The sequence below is a fragment of the Mustela erminea genome, chromosome 15 (genome assembly GCF_009829155.1).
Source record: "Mustela erminea isolate mMusErm1 chromosome 15, mMusErm1.Pri, whole genome shotgun sequence".
Classification (NCBI taxonomy): Eukaryota; Metazoa; Chordata; class Mammalia; order Carnivora; family Mustelidae; genus Mustela; species Mustela erminea.
Window position 1 is genome coordinate 61,189,579 of NC_045628.1, and position 15,651 is coordinate 61,205,229.

The window sequence follows — 15,651 nt, forward strand, 5'->3', positions numbered from 1 at the left end:
CTATTTTTGTGTGTGGTGTAAGGAAATGGTCCAGTTTAATTTTTCTGCAAATGGCTGTCCAATTTTCCCAACACCATTTGTTGAAGAGACTCTCTTTTTTTTTCCTTGGACATTCTTTCCTGCTTTGTCGAAGATTAGTTGACCATAGAGTTGAGGGTCTATTTCTGGACTCTCTATTCTGTTCCATTGATTTATGTGTCTCTTTTTGTGCCAGTACCATACTGTCTTGATGGTTATAGCTTTGTAATAGAGCCTGAAGTCTGGAATTGTGATGCCACCAATTTTGGCTTTCTTTTTCAACATTCCTCTGGCTATTCGAGGTCTTTTCTTGTTCCATATAGATTTTAGGATTATTTGTTCCATTTCTTTGAAAAAAATTGATGGTATTTTGATAGGGATTTCATTAAATGTGTAGATTGCTTTAGGTAGCATAGACATTTTCACAATATTTGTTCTTCCAATCCACGAGCATGGAACGTTTTTCCATTTCTTTGTGTCTTCCTCCATTTCTTTCATGGGTACTTTATAGTTTTCTGAGTACACATTCTTTGCTTCTTTGGTTAGCTTTATTCTTAGGTATCTTATGGTTTTGGGTGCAATTGTAAATGGAATTGACTCCTTAATTCCTCTTTCTTCTGTCTTGCTCTTGGTGTATAGAATTACAACTGATTTCTGTGCATTGATTTTATTTCCTGAAACTTTACAGAATTCCTTTATGAGTTCTAGTAGTTTGGAATGGAGTCTTTTGGGTTTTCCAAATAAAGTATCATATCATCTGCAAAGAGTGAGAGTTTGACTTCTTCTTTGCTGATTCGGGTGTCTTTTATTTCTTTCTGTTGTCTGATTGCTGAAGCTATGACTTCTAGTACTACATTGAAAAATAGTGGTGATAGTGGTGATAGTGGTGATAGTGGATATCCCTGCTGTATTCCTGACCTTAGGGGAAAAGCTCTCAAGTTTTTCCCCATTGAGAATGATATTTGTTGTGGGTTTTTCATAGATGGCTTTAATGATATTGAGGTATGTGCCCTCTATCCCTACACCATGAAGAGCATTGATCAAGAAAAGATGCTGCAGGGGCACCTGGGTGGTTCAGTGGGTTAAAGTCTCTGCCTTTGGCTTAGGTCATAATCCCTGGGTCCTGGGATCGAGTCCCGAATGGGGCTTTCTGCTCAGTGGGGAGCCTGCTTTCCTTCCTCTCTCTGCCTGCCTCTCTGCCTACTTGTGATCTCTATCAAATAAGTAAATAAATAAAATTAAAAAAAAAAAGAAAAGACGCTGCAATTTGTCAAATGCTTTTTCAGCATCTATTGAGAGTATCATATGGTTCTTGTTCTTTCTTTTATTAATGTGTCACATTGATTGATTTGCAGATGTTGAACCAACCTTGCAGCTCAGGAATAAATCCCACTTGGTTGTGGTGAATAATACTCCTAATGTACTATTGGATCCTATTGGCTAGTATTTTGGTGAGAATTTTTGCATTTGTGTTCATCAAGGATATTGGTCTGTAATTCTCCTTTTTAATGTGGTCTTTGTCTGGTTTTCGGATCAAGGTAATGCTGGCTTCATAAAATGAGTTTGGAAAATTTCCTTCCACTTCTATTATTTGGAACAGTTTCAGGATAATAGGTATTAATTCTTTAAATGTTTGGTAGAATTCCCCTGGGAAATCGTCTGGCCTTGGGCTCTTGTTTGTTGGGAGAGTTTTGATGACTGCTTCAATATCCTTACTGGTTATGGGTCTTCCTGGTTCAGTTTTGTTAGTTTATACATCTCTAGTAATGCGTCCTTTTCTTTCAGATTGTTAAATTTACTGGTGTATACTTGCTCATAATGTGTTCTTATAATTGTTTGTTTTTCTTTGGTTTTGCTTGTGATCTCTCTTCTATCATTTATGACTTTATTAATTTGGATCCTTTCTCTTTTCTTTTTGATAAATCTGGCCAGGGGCTTATCAATCTTATTAATTCTTTCAAAGAACCAGCTCCTAGTTTTGTTGATTTCTTTTACTGTTCTTTTGGTTTCTATTTCACTGGTTTCTGCTTTGATCTTTACTATTTCTCTTCTCCTGCCGGGTTTAGGCTTTCTTTGCTGTTCTTTTTCCATCTCCTTTAGGTGTAGGATTAGGTTGTGTATTTGAGATCTTTCTTGTTTCTTGAGCAAGGCTTGTATGACTATATACTTTCCTCTCAGGACTACCTTTGCTGTTTCCCAAGGACTTTGAAAAGTTGTGCTTTCATTTTCATTTGTATTTGTGAATTTTCTTAATTCTTTAATTTCCTAGTTGTCCCATTCATTCTTTAGTAGGATGCTCTTTAGCCTCCATGTACTTGAGTTCTTTCCAACTTTCATCATGTGGTTGAGTTCTAGTTTCAAAGCATTGGGCTCTGAAAATATGTAGGGAATGATCCCAGCCTTTTGGTACCAGTTGAGACCTGATTTGTGATGTAGGATGTGACCTATTCTGAAGAATGTTCCATGTGCATTAAAGAAGAATGTGTATTCTGTTGCTTTGGAGTGGAATGTTCTGAATATATTTGTGATGTCCATCTGATCCATTGCATTATTTAAAGCCTTTTTTTTTTTTGTTGATCTGTTGCTTAGATGATCTGTCCATTTCAGTGAGGTGGGGTCCCCTACTATTATTGTATTACTGTTGATGTGTTTCTTTGATTTTGGTATTAATTGGTTTATATAATTGGCTGCTCCCATATTAGGGGCATAGATATTTAAACTTTTTAGATCTTCTTGCTGGACAGACTCTTTGAGTATGATATAGTGTCCTTCCTCATCTCTTATTATAGTCTTTGGCTTAAAATCTAATATTTCTGATATAAGGATTGCTACCCCAGCTTTCTTTTGATGTACATTGTAAATTGTTTTTCACCCCCTCACTTTAAATCTGGAGGTGTCATGCAAAATGAGTTTCTTGCAGATAGCATATCAATAGGTCTTGTTTTTTTATCCATTCTGATACCCTGTGTCTTTTGATTGAGGGCATTTAGCCCATTTACATTCTGGGTAACTATTGAAAGATATGAATTTAGTGCCATTTTATTGCCTGTAAGGTGACTGTTACTGTATATTGTCTCTGTTCCTTTCTGGTCTACTACTTTTAGGCTCTCTCTTTGCTTAGAGAACCCCTTTCAATATTTTCTGTAGGGCTGGTTTGGTGTTTGCAAGTTCTTTTAATTTTTGTTTGTCCTGGAAGCTTTTTATCTCTCCTATTTTCAGTTTTAGCCTAGCTGGATATAGTATTCTTGGCTGCATATTTTCCTTATTTAATACTCTGAATATATCATGCTGGTCCTTTCTGGCCTGCTAGGTCTCTGTGGATAAGTCTGCTGCCAATCTAATATTTTTACCATTGTATGTTACAGACCTCTTACCCCAAGCTGTTTTCAGGGTTTTCTCTTTGTCACTGATACTTGCAAGTTTAACTAGTAGATGACAGGGTGTGGACCCATTTTTATTGATTTTGAGGGGGTTCTCTGCGCCTCCTGGATTTTGATGCTTGTTCCCTTCACCAAATTAAGGAAATTTTCTGCTATAATTTGCTCCAATATACCTTCTTCCCCGCCCTTATCTTTTTTCTTTTCTGGGATCCCAATTATTCTAATATTGTTTCATCTTATGTTATCACTTCTCTCTTGAATTCTACCCTTGTGGTCCCGTTTATCTCTCTTTTGCTCAGCTTCTTTTTTCTCTATCATTTGGTCTTCTATATCACTATTTCTCTCTTCTGCCTCATTTATCCTAGCAGTAAGAGCCTCCATTTTTTTTTTATTTTTAAAGATTTTATTTATTTATTTGACAGACAGATCACAAGTGGTAGAGAGGCAGGCAGAGAGAGAGGGGGAAGCAGGCTCACTGCCAAGCAGAGAGTTTGATGCAGGGCTCGATCTCAGGGCCCTGAGACCATGACCTGAGCCAAAGGCAGAGACTTTAACCCACTGAGTCACCCAGGTGCCCCAGAGCCTCCATTTTTTATTGCACCTCATTAATAGCTTTTTTTAAATTTCAACTTGGTTAGATTTTAGTTCTTTTATTTCTCTAGATAGGGATTTTATTTCTCCAGAAAGGAATTCTTTAGTATCGTCCATGGTTTTTTTGAGCCCAGGTAGCACCTTGATAATCATCATTCTGAACTCTACTTCTGACATCTTACTAATGTCCATATTGATTAGGTCCCTAGCCCTCAGTACTGCCTCTTTTTTTTTTTTTTTGTGGTTAGTTTTTCCACCTTCTCATTTATCCAGGTAAGAATAGATGAAAGAGAGAACAAAGTAGTAAAAAGGTAGCAATGACTCCAGAAAAATATATACTAACCAAATCAGAAGAGAGCTGAAACTGGGAGGAGAAGAAAGAAGAAAAGAAGAGAAAAAAACCCCATATATATATATATATATATATATATATATATATATATATATATGAGTAAACATGATGAAGGGGTGGAATATGACTGTAAAAATGAAAATTAAAAAAGGATTCCAGAAAAGGAATTGATAAGATAAGAAATTGGTTAAAAAGGAGGAAAAAAAAAAAAAGAAGAAAGAATATGATCAGGCTGGAGACTAGAACAAAACTATGTGCTAGATTTAGGGTATATCTTGATCTATCATTAGAAATTGTATCCCAAAATTTTAAAGAGAAAAAAAAAAAACCTATATGTATATAAGAAATATGGTTAAATACAATGAAGGGATAAAAAATGACTATAACAAAATTTAAAATGATTTTTAAAAACATATTGATAAGATAAAGTAGTTAAAAAACATTAAAATAGGAAAGAGGAAAAATTTTTAAAATAGAATAAAATTTTTTTTTTTTTAAATTTAACTTTGAAAGACTAATAGATCATGAGATAAAAGCCATGAATTCTGTGTTGCTCTCCCCTAGCTCTGGAGTTCTGCAGTTCTCATTCATCGGTGAACTTGGTCTTGACTGGATGTTCTTGCTGATCTTCTGGGGGAAAGGCCTGTTGCAGTGATTCTCAAATGTCTTTGCCCGAGGTGGAATTGCACCTCCCTTGCTGTGGGCCTGACTAAGTAATCTGTGCAGGGTTCACTCCTGGGAGTTTTTGTTCCCTGAACGCTTTCTGTACATCTATGGAGGATGGGAATGAAAATGGCGGCCTCCCAATCTCTGGCCCAGAGGAGCCAAGAGCTCAGGGCCTTACTCCTCAGTGTGTCCTCAGAGAAAAACAGTCAATCCCTCCCATCTTCCTGGTCTCTGGCTGTGCTCCATGCTCACCTGGCATGTGACTGAGCATTTCTATCTCTGGCACATGGCCCTGTTTGGAGTCTCCAAACCCAACAGATTCCTGCAGTGCACTCCCATGCCACACTGCCTGGAGGAGGGAGGGGGTCTCCCCAGATCTGCCACTTGTGGGATTCTGGCTCAAAGAGCATGCCTCGGATCACGGTTTAAGGTAACCATGAGCTGAGAGCCCACTGCTTGGCTCCATCTCTGTAGCCGGCTTCCCCACTCTGATACCTGGGAACTCGGTCACACTCAGAAATCCCTGTTTTTTTGGTGACCACGTTGGTCCTGAGACCAAACTGTTCCTGCTAGGGCTCCACCCTGTGCTTAGCCTCTGGAGTGATGTCCCTCAGTGAAGCAGACTTCTAAAAGTTCCAATTTTGTGCTCCACTACTATACTGCTTGCTGGAAGCTGGCCCTTCCTCCTGTGGTCTATAGACGCATCACTTTGGATTCACTTCTCCACACATCCTACCTCCCGAAAGTGCTAGATTTTTTGTTCCTAGAATTGCTGCTCTTCTTCTCTTCAATCTCCTGTTGAGTTTGTAGGTGTTTAGAATGGTTTGATAATGATCTAGCTGAATTCTTGGGACATGATGATATCTCGGTCTCTTACTCCTCTGCCATCTTGCTCTTTCCCTTTGTGTTATTTCTAACAAGAAATTTTCTGTCAGTCTTATTTTTGTTCCTATAGCTTTTTCTATGGCTGCTTTCAAGTTTTTTGTTTGTTTGTTTATGTGTTCATTTGTTTGTTTTTTATCTACCAGAGATTTTGAGCAATTTGATTTTAGTGGGTGTTGCTGTAGTTTTCCTTATATTTCTTGTCCTCAAGGTTTATGGAGCTTCTTGGCTATGTTGATTTGATTTAATCAAATCTGGAAAACCTTTGAACCGTTATTTCTTTGGCATTATTTGGGCATTATTTTTCCTGTTTCCTTTCTATATCTTTCACTGGGGACTCCAGTTACCTGTATATTAGACAGTTTGAAGTTGTACTATAGTTTAAAGTTTTTTCTAAGTGTTTTATTTCAGTGATATTTTCTTCTCAGTGTTCTGTCTGCTGAATTTCTTCCAGTGTAGCTTTCATCTCTAAAAGTTTAACTTTTTAAGATATCTTTTCTGTTTCTATTTGACTTTTTGAATTTATGGAATGTTCTTATTTTTTTAAATGTTGTTGTCTGTTCATTTTACTACCTGTCTCACTTTGGGGTTGGTTGATTTTTTTTCCTCAATACTTTCCTGTGTCTTTGCATGCCTCTTTTTCTTCTTTCTTTCTTTCTTTCCTTTTTAAGTTACTTGTTAACATTTAATGAACATCCCTCTGTGTGGCTTCAGGCTACCAGGACAGACAGTTCCCCCTCCCCCCATCCCTTAATCTTATCTTTAGCTCTTCTATTGAAGAATTTGGTTTTCATGATGAGAAGTTGTTATGGGAGCTGTCCCTTCCCCAGAACTTTGTAGTAGTCCAGTTGTACTACATCAATGATAGGAACAGGTCCAGTCTTGTTTTGGGAAGCATTTATCTATGTCTGCTCACTGACCAAGGTCCACAGTTTACCCAGGTTGACAATTGGGCAGAAGCACTGGTTCCTCTTGAAGTGGTCATGCCTCATACCCACTTTTCCAAAATAACCTGGGTGATAATTTGTGGAAGTTTATTCTGGGGTGATGCATGCCGCTAGCATCCCCCAGGCTTTCTGGGTGTTTCCAGTGCTTGCTGATGTGTCCTTGGCCATGGGTCCTGTGGCTTTGAAGTTTTCAGGTCTTCTTCAGTCTGGATGGTATATTGGCAGCCCATATGAAAGAGCATGCCCAATATTTTTTGGTATAATATTAGACATTATGTATTTTTTATTGCTGGGTTGTGACTATGTTTTAATTCTTATAAGTTTCTTGAGTTTTGTTCTGTGATGGAATGCAGTTTAAGTTTCTTAGAAACTGTTTGAGCCTTTTAAATCTTACTTTTAATATTGGTAAGGTGGGACTAAAACACTGTTTAATAGAGGACTAATTATTTCCTACTACCAAGGTAAGAACTTTCTGAATACCTTATTTAATTTCTATAAATGATGAAGTTTTCCAATCTGACTGGTGGGGACAATCAATTTTCCTGTCTTCATGTGAGACCAGGGGCTTTTTAAAAAAATCTTTAAATCTGTTTATTTACTTGGGATTTTTCATTTATAAAATTGTCACACAAATATGTTCTCATAAAGAATCAAGTAATACAAAGAGTATGGAGGAGAAGAGGAGCTCACTTTACGGCTTATAATGGTATCATTTTCTTCTCTCAAAGGTAATTGCTGTTGATATTTTGTTGTAACTCCTTCTAGTTACCTCTCTTTAACTTCATATGCATATATATCCACACATGTTGATATCATACTTTTTTTTTCTGCTTACCACAAGGTCTTGGTGATCTTTCCTATTAGTACTAAAGATCCTCAACACTGAATGCCCCATATTCCTTTTTTGAATAATCTCCCTCTGCCTTCTTCTGGTCTGTTGAGATATTCCCATATTCTCAGACCTGTGTTTTCTCCCTCAATGATAGTTCATGGGATGCCAGAACTTGGCATGAACCTGTAGATAGGCCCTTCCTTTTCCTGGTGATGGTGATGCATCTAAGTCACCACAGAACTGTGAGCTCTATAGCATGGAGACTGGGGCTGTCTCATCTGCCATGGTGTCCTCAAGGCAGGGTTGGCTGATGAATATTATGGAATGGTAAAGATGAATGAATATAATTTCTCTGCACCTCTTTCATCCTCACTCAAAGGGACCAATCCTGGAGGAGCAAGATAATGGACCCAGGTACTGTTCTTTATAATTCTTTGTTAGAGTTCTTCCCTGGCTTTTGCTAGTTTCATCCCATTTATGCACTAATCAGTACTTTGAATCTGAGGGAGACCCTCTATAGATGTCCAGTTCTCTTTCCCTGAAGCTCTTTCTTTCCCTTGTATCCTGATAACTTTAGCCACATCGGTCTTTCCAAACCCTTAAGTGCATCGATTCATCATAGGGAGTCTGTGGACTGCATTTGCATTAGTATTCCTTCCCATGGTCTGGAAACTATTTCATGGAAGTGAGCTGGGGCTATTATAGGGCTCTCCTCATAATTTTTCTGTCCTATGTCTTCTTGTAGGTTCTGTTCTGACAATTATTCACTATCATGTTAACTTTCTTATTCCATCAAACATTTAAAAAATATTTCATCCAGTTTTTTAGTATTCTTTTATAAAAAGCTTGGCAGTAATTATTGTCTGCAGTTGTTGGAATAAGAGCTCCAAACCTTTTAATTTCAAACAAGTATTTTTCAGAGGAGTGAGCAGTTATTTCAGGACTATTTGAGTCCTCAGGTAGAGTCTAAGTGGTATTCAGAACTGGTCGTTTGGCATGTCTGGCAGTTCTGGTGGAAAAGACTACTAGAAACTTCTTTTCTGATGAGGACTGAGGAGATGCTTGAGAGGGTGCTCATCTTGTGGGGCAGAGAAAGCCAGGCAGGATGAGCTTGACTCAACTAAATATTTGTTATCAGTGAGGAAGAGTGAGAATGATGTCAGTCATTTATGTTTCTTTTCTGTCCTGCTCCTACTGAATTTATGAAGAGTTGTATACAGAGAGTTGACTGTATGTTAAAACAGGAAGGGTACTTTTACTAAAAGTACTGGGGGAAAAAAAAAAGCAAAGGCTAGGAGCAGAAGGAATAGGTAGGAGCAAGAACCAGTGAAATTTGAGTTATTACTGTTAGTGTAACTCTTTAAACACAGCCCAGCTGGTGAGGCTTGGAGAAATCAGGTTACAAGAAGCCAAGTTAGCCTGAGTGCAGCTGAAACTTTACAGAGCTTCATTAGCAGGAATAGAAGGAGTCCTTGGCACAGACCCATTGTCCATTAGAAACTAGCCTGAGGCCAGAAACTCATTTTACCTTGACCCCAAAATATCCATCAGTTGGTGAGGTTCTTGCCCAGGACTGATATTTTTCTGGGCTCGTATTCAAAGAGATTGATTTAAGAGTCCTTAAATTTTTGCAGTGAGTCACATATAGTGCCCGGTTTGCTGAAACTTAAATGTGTTAGAACTGCCTGGGGGCAATTTGTTGGTAACCTGCAGGCACTGAGAAGATACAAAAGATTAATACAGTGCATAAAATGAAAGACAAGTAGTGGAGGTGGGTAGAGGGGAAGCTCTTTGTGGAGAACATAGCTCTAGTTCATAGGATGAAACCTACATTTCACTCAGCAAAAGGTACAAATCTGTATCACATTAATTCTGCAATTTTAACCAAAAGATAAAGACAGGATCGCAAATATTTAAACACTAATTAAAACATTGCCCAGGCAATAGGAAATGCCTCCTCTTGCCAACTGTTTGCTTGGACAGAATAAAGTAAATGAGGGGCACACAAACCATCTTCCTGGTTGCTCTCAGGGACACTTCTTGGCATAGGGGTAGCTCCCTCAATCATTAACTTAAGTCCTGTGGGTCCCACTAGAAAGAGCCTAATGAGAAAGGACTCTGAAAACTGTCGATTGCTAAAAAGGGATAGAATATATATTTTTCTTTTAACATATTTTACATGTATAAATGACAGGGTGCAATCAGAACAGATTTCCCTACCACAAGTTTGACTAGTTAATTAAAAACAAACCCATATTTGATTTGGTAGCATAACTCTTCTTCCATCCCCTAATTTAGCTCTTTGCCTGCTGTTAGTCTAATTGCACGGATGGCAGCCTGAGATTCTATGGCCCTTGAGGGTAAATTGAAGAAAATGTTGCCATTACTGATTATAGTGACATTGTGATTGAAAGTAATACTCTGTCTTTTAAAAGACCTAAACTCATAGGAGAGCACAGAAACACCTGAGTATGCCTTGTAAGTCTATACTCTATTAAAGTTCAACATTTCCGTATATCATAAGTGACACTGACAAATTCTCATTCCAGCTTTCAGCTAGGATGACCACGATTTTGACCAAATCCCACTCACTGTTTTCTCCAGTCTTGTTAAAAGTGAAGCTGTTTGGTGTGTTGGCACAAAGGAGTAATGGTGTTATTGTGTTCTTTTGCAGACAGGCAGATGAATGAGTTAGTAACTTAAATCACACAAGTAAATAGCATTCATGGTCACATTCTCAGCATTGGACTAAATACTGCAGGTGAGTCACCAAGAGAACAAAGTGTTAGGAGTTGAATTGTGTCCCCTCAAATAAGATATTTTGAAATTTTAACCCCCAGTACTTTAGAATGTGATCTTTTTTAAAAACTTAATTTAATTTAATTTTTTAATTTTTTCAGCATTCCAATTCATTGTTTATGCACCTCACCCAGTGTTCCATGCAATATGTGTCCTCCTTAATACTTACCACCATGCTCCCCCTACTCCCCACCCACCTCCCCCTCCAAAACCTTCAGTTTGTTTCTCAGCGTCCACAGTCTCTCATGGTTTGTCTCCCTCTCTGATTTCCCCCAACTCACTTCTCCTCTCCATCTCCCAGTGTCCTCTGTGTTATTCCTTATGCTCCACAAGTAAGTAAAACCATATGATAATTGACTCTCTCTACTTGACTTATTTCACTCAGCATTATCTTATTTAGAAATAGAGTCATTGTAATTAATTAAGATGAAGTCATACTGCATTAGAGTGGGCTCCTAATCCAATATGAATGATGTCTTTTTTTTTTTTTAAGATTTTATTTATTTGAGAGGGATGGGGCATGAGCAGGGGGAAGTAGCAGAGGCAGAGGGAGAAGCAGACTCCCCACTGAGCAGGGAGCTCAATGAGTGGCTCAATCCCAGGACTCTGGGATCATGACCTGAGCTGAAGGCAGACGCTTAACTGACTGAGCCACCCAGGTGCCCATGACTGTTGCCTTTATACGAAGAGGGCCACGTGAAGATAAAGATACAAAGAGAATGCTATGTAAGAATGAAGGCAGAGATGGGAGTCAGAAAGTTGCAAGCCAAGAAAAGCTGAAGATAGCCAGAAAACCACTATAAGCTAGGAGAGACACAAGGATTCTCCCCTACAGATTTTAATGAGAATGTGGTCCTGCTAATACCTTGATTTTGGACTTATAGCATCCTGAACTGGGAGACAATAAATTTCTTTTGCTTTATACCACCAAAGTTTGTAGTACTTTGTTCTGACAGTCCTAGAAACGAATACAGTCAAAAATGTCTCTTGTTTTTAGGATACATGGAATCTGGGTCAGATATGTTGCATACACAGTGTGTAGTAAGGATGAAATGTGGAATGGAGGGAAGGCCAGTAGAGACAAAGTTCCTAGAGGAAGTAAATTTTAAGCTAGTTTCAAAGTGTCCTGATGAAAGTCCTCAAAGATGTTTGAACTGAATTTTTTCCCCTTGTGAAGTCTTGCACCCAAGAGAAGGCTACCTGTAAAATGGCTGAGAGGACCAGCTCTTTCTCCTCCCCCAATATGGATTCAAATGATATGAACTAGCTCTAGCTTAATAGACACCCTCTTTATTACTAGTGAGCCAAAAGAAGTATAGCATAGCTTAATTACATAGATAAAAAGGAATTCGAAATGTGGAATGTTAAAGCCAAGGGTCCTGTGACTATTTATTCCGCATTCCATATAACTATCCTAACCTGAGTGGCTGTTTTAAAACTGGGATAACAAGAACCCTGGGAAAACTTTCTTTTAAAGTGCTAGAACAGAGATTTCACCTCTCTGGTTTTGCAAAGGTGGATTTGGGGCCAGTCTAGCAGCCCATTCCAGCCCTCATAGCGTGAAAGCAGAACACTTGGTTCCATGCCTATGGTGGGCTGCTCCACAAAGCTCTGATGTCCCCCCACTGGCTATTCAGCATGTGGGGGCCATATCAGCTCTATGAAATGGATATCTCATCATGTCACTTGCTGTGTACAATGTTTTTGTGGCTCTGACTGCCTATAGATCAAATCTTAACATGATGTTAAAATAAGCTTCCATGATCCATTCCTGCCACACTCTCCTTTTAATTTTATTCCTAGCTACACAAAATTACTTGTTTACACAATACGTTCTTATATGTACTGTTCTTGTGACTTTAATTTACTCTCCCCCCACACATAAAATACCTTTACTTCTTTTTCTACTTGGAAAACTAGTTATCTTCAAAACTTTTTAGGAAACGCTTTCCTATTTAATAGCCTTCCTTGACCATGGGCTCCAAAGATTATCTATCTATCTATCTATCTATCTATCTATCTATCTATCTATGTAGTTGACATACATGTTACATTAGTTTCAGGTGTAAAACATAGTGATTCAGCAAGTTTCTACATTATGCTATGTTCACCCCAAGTATAGCTACCATCTGTCCTGATACATGGTAAATCCCTTTTACAATACCATTGACTATATTCTTTGTGCTGTGCCTATTATTCTTGTGACTCATTCATTCCATAACTGGAAGCCTGTATCTCCCACTTGCCTTAACCATTTTGTCCATTTCCCCATTTCCTCCCCTCTGGCAACCATCAGTTTGTTCTCTGTATTTACAGGTCTGATACTGCTTTTTTGTTTATTTATTTATTTATTTAAAGATTCTACTTATGAGTGAAATCGTATGGTATTTGTCTTTCTCAGTTTGACTTATTTCATTTAGCATAATACCTTCTAGGTCCATCTATGTTGTCTCAAATGACATAGTGTCATTCTTTTTTTATGGCTGTGTAATATTCTAGTGTGTATGTGTGTGTATGTATATGCATGTATGTATCTATATCTATCTAATCTATCATCTATTTATCTCTATATCACATCTCCTTGTTCATTTATTTATTGATGGACACTTAGGGTGTGTCCATATCTTTGCTATTATAAATAATGCTGCAATAAACATGGAGGTGTATATATCTTTTTGAATTGGTATTTTCATTTTCTTTGGGTAAATACCTAATAGTGGAATTATTGGATCATGTGATATTCCTACTTTTGATTTCTTGAGGAACATTTATACTGTGTTCCACAGTGACAGTACTAATTTACATTCCCATCAACAGTGCATGAGTTTCCCTTTTTCACCGTATCTTCTCCAATACTTATTATTTCTCATCTTTTTGACTTTAGCTATTTTATTTTATGTATTTATTTTTTAAAGATGTTCTTTTTTTTTTTTTTTAAAGATTTTATTTATTTATTTGAAAGAGATCACAAGTAGGCAGAGAGTCAGGCAGAGAGAGGAAGGGAAGCGGGCTCCCTGCTGAGCAGAGAGCCTGATGCGGGGCTGGATCCCAGGACCCTGGAATCATGACCTGAGCCAAAGGCAGAGGCTTTAACTCACTGAGCCACCCAGGTGCCTCTGACTTTAGCTATTTTATCATGTATAAGTTGATATCTCATTGTGGTTTTGATTTACATTTCCCTAATAATTAGTGACGTTGAGCATCTTTTCATGTGTTTTTTGGTCATGTGTTTCCTTTGGAAAAATGTCTATTCAGGTCTTCTGCCCACTTTTTGAACAGATGGTTTGCTTTTTGGTGTGAGTTGTGTAAGTTCTTTATATAGCTTGAATATTAACCCCTTATTGTACATACAACTTATAAATATATTCTCCCATTTAATAAGTTGTCTTTTTGTTTTGTTGATGGCTTTCTTTGCTGTGTGAAAGCTTTTATTCTAATTAATTAATTAATTTTATTTATTTATTTAGTTTTATATTATTTTTGCTTTGTTTCCCTTGCCTGAGGATACACATCTAGAAAAATGTTGTTATGACTGATGTTAGAGAAATTATTGCCTATGTTCTTTTCTAGGATTTTTATGGTTTCAGTTCTCACATTTAGGTCTTTGATCCATTTTGAGTTTATTTTCATGTATGGTATTTAAAGGTGATCCACTTTTATTCTTTTACATGAAGCTGTCCAGTTTTCCCAGCACCGCTTATTCCCCATTGTTATACTCTCCTCTCCTTTGTCAAAGATTAATTGAATGTATAATAGAGGGTTTATTTTTGGGCTCACTGTTCTGTTCTGTTGATCTATGTGTCCGTTTTTGTGCCAGTACCATGCTGTTTTGATTACCAAAGCTTTGTAGTATATCTTGAAATCTAGGATTGTGATTTGGTTTGTTCTTTCTCAAGTTTTGTTCTTTCTCAAGCTTGCTTTGGCTATTTGGGGTCTTTTGTGCTTCCATACAGATTTTAGTATTATTTGTTTAGTATTAGTATTATTTGTTTATTATTATTTGCTTAGTATTATCTGTTCTAGTTCTGTGAAAAATGCAGTTGGTATTTTGATAGGGATTTCACCGAATCTGTAGACTTCTTTGTGTAGTATGGGAATTTTAGCAATAGTAATTTTTCTAATCCATGAACATGGAATATCTTTCCATTTTTTATGTCATTTTCAATTTCCTTTATCAACATTTTCTAGTTTTTGGAATACAGGTCTTTCACCTCCTTGGTTAACTTTGTTCCTAGATGTTTTATTCCTTTTGGTACATTTGTAAATGGTGTTTTTTTTTTAAATTTTTCTGCTACTTTAATATTGACATATGGAAATACTTCCAGTTTATGGGTATTAATTTTGGATCCTGAAACTTTACTGAATTCACTTATTACCTCTAGTAGTTTCTTGGCTGAGATTTTAGGCTTTTCTATGTAGAGTATCTTGCTATTTGCAAATAGTGACAGTTTAACTTTACCAATATGGATGCCTCTTGTTTCTTTTTCTTGTCTGATTCTTATGGCTAGGACTTCCCAGACAATGTTGAATAAAAGTAGCAAGAATGAACATCTTTGTCTTGTTCCTGATCTTAGAGGAAAAACTTCCAGTTTTTCCCCATTGAATATGATGTTAGCTGTGGGTTTGTCAAAAATGGTCTTTATTATGTTGAAGTATGTTATCTCTAACTTCACTTGTTGAGAATTTTTATCATATGTGTCAACTTTGTCAAATGTTTTTTCTGCATCTACTGAGATGATTACATAATTGACTTCTTGATTTTGTTGATGTAGTTAGTGTTTCACATTGATTGATTTGCAAATACTGAACCATCCTTGCATCATCAAAATAAACCCCGCTTGGTCATGGTGAATGATCTTTTTAATGTATTGTATGCAGTTTGCTAACATTTTTTTAAGGATTTTTGCATCTGTGTTCATCAGGTATACTGGTCTGTAGTTTTATTTCTTTGTGGTGTCTTTATCTGGTTTTAGTCTCAGGATAATGTTAACTTCTTAGAATGTATTTGGGAACTTTCCTTCCTCTATTTTTTGGAATAGTTTGAGAAGAGTAAGTATTAGCTCCTCTTTAAATGTTTGGTAGAATTCATCTGTGAATCCATCTAGTCCTGGACTTCTGTTTGTTGGGAGTTTTTTGATTATTAATTTGGTTTTGTTACTTGTAATTGGTTTGTGTAGATTTTTT

The 15,651-nt window shown here is 37.1% G+C and overlaps 1 pseudogene; it reads right to left on the reverse strand.

The window, feature by feature from the left end:
• Nucleotides 1-6,599: 6,599 nt before the first annotated feature.
• Nucleotides 6,600-7,065, reverse strand: LOC116574086 (annotated as a pseudogene).
• Between the last annotated feature and the right edge of the window lie 8,586 nt (nt 7,066-15,651).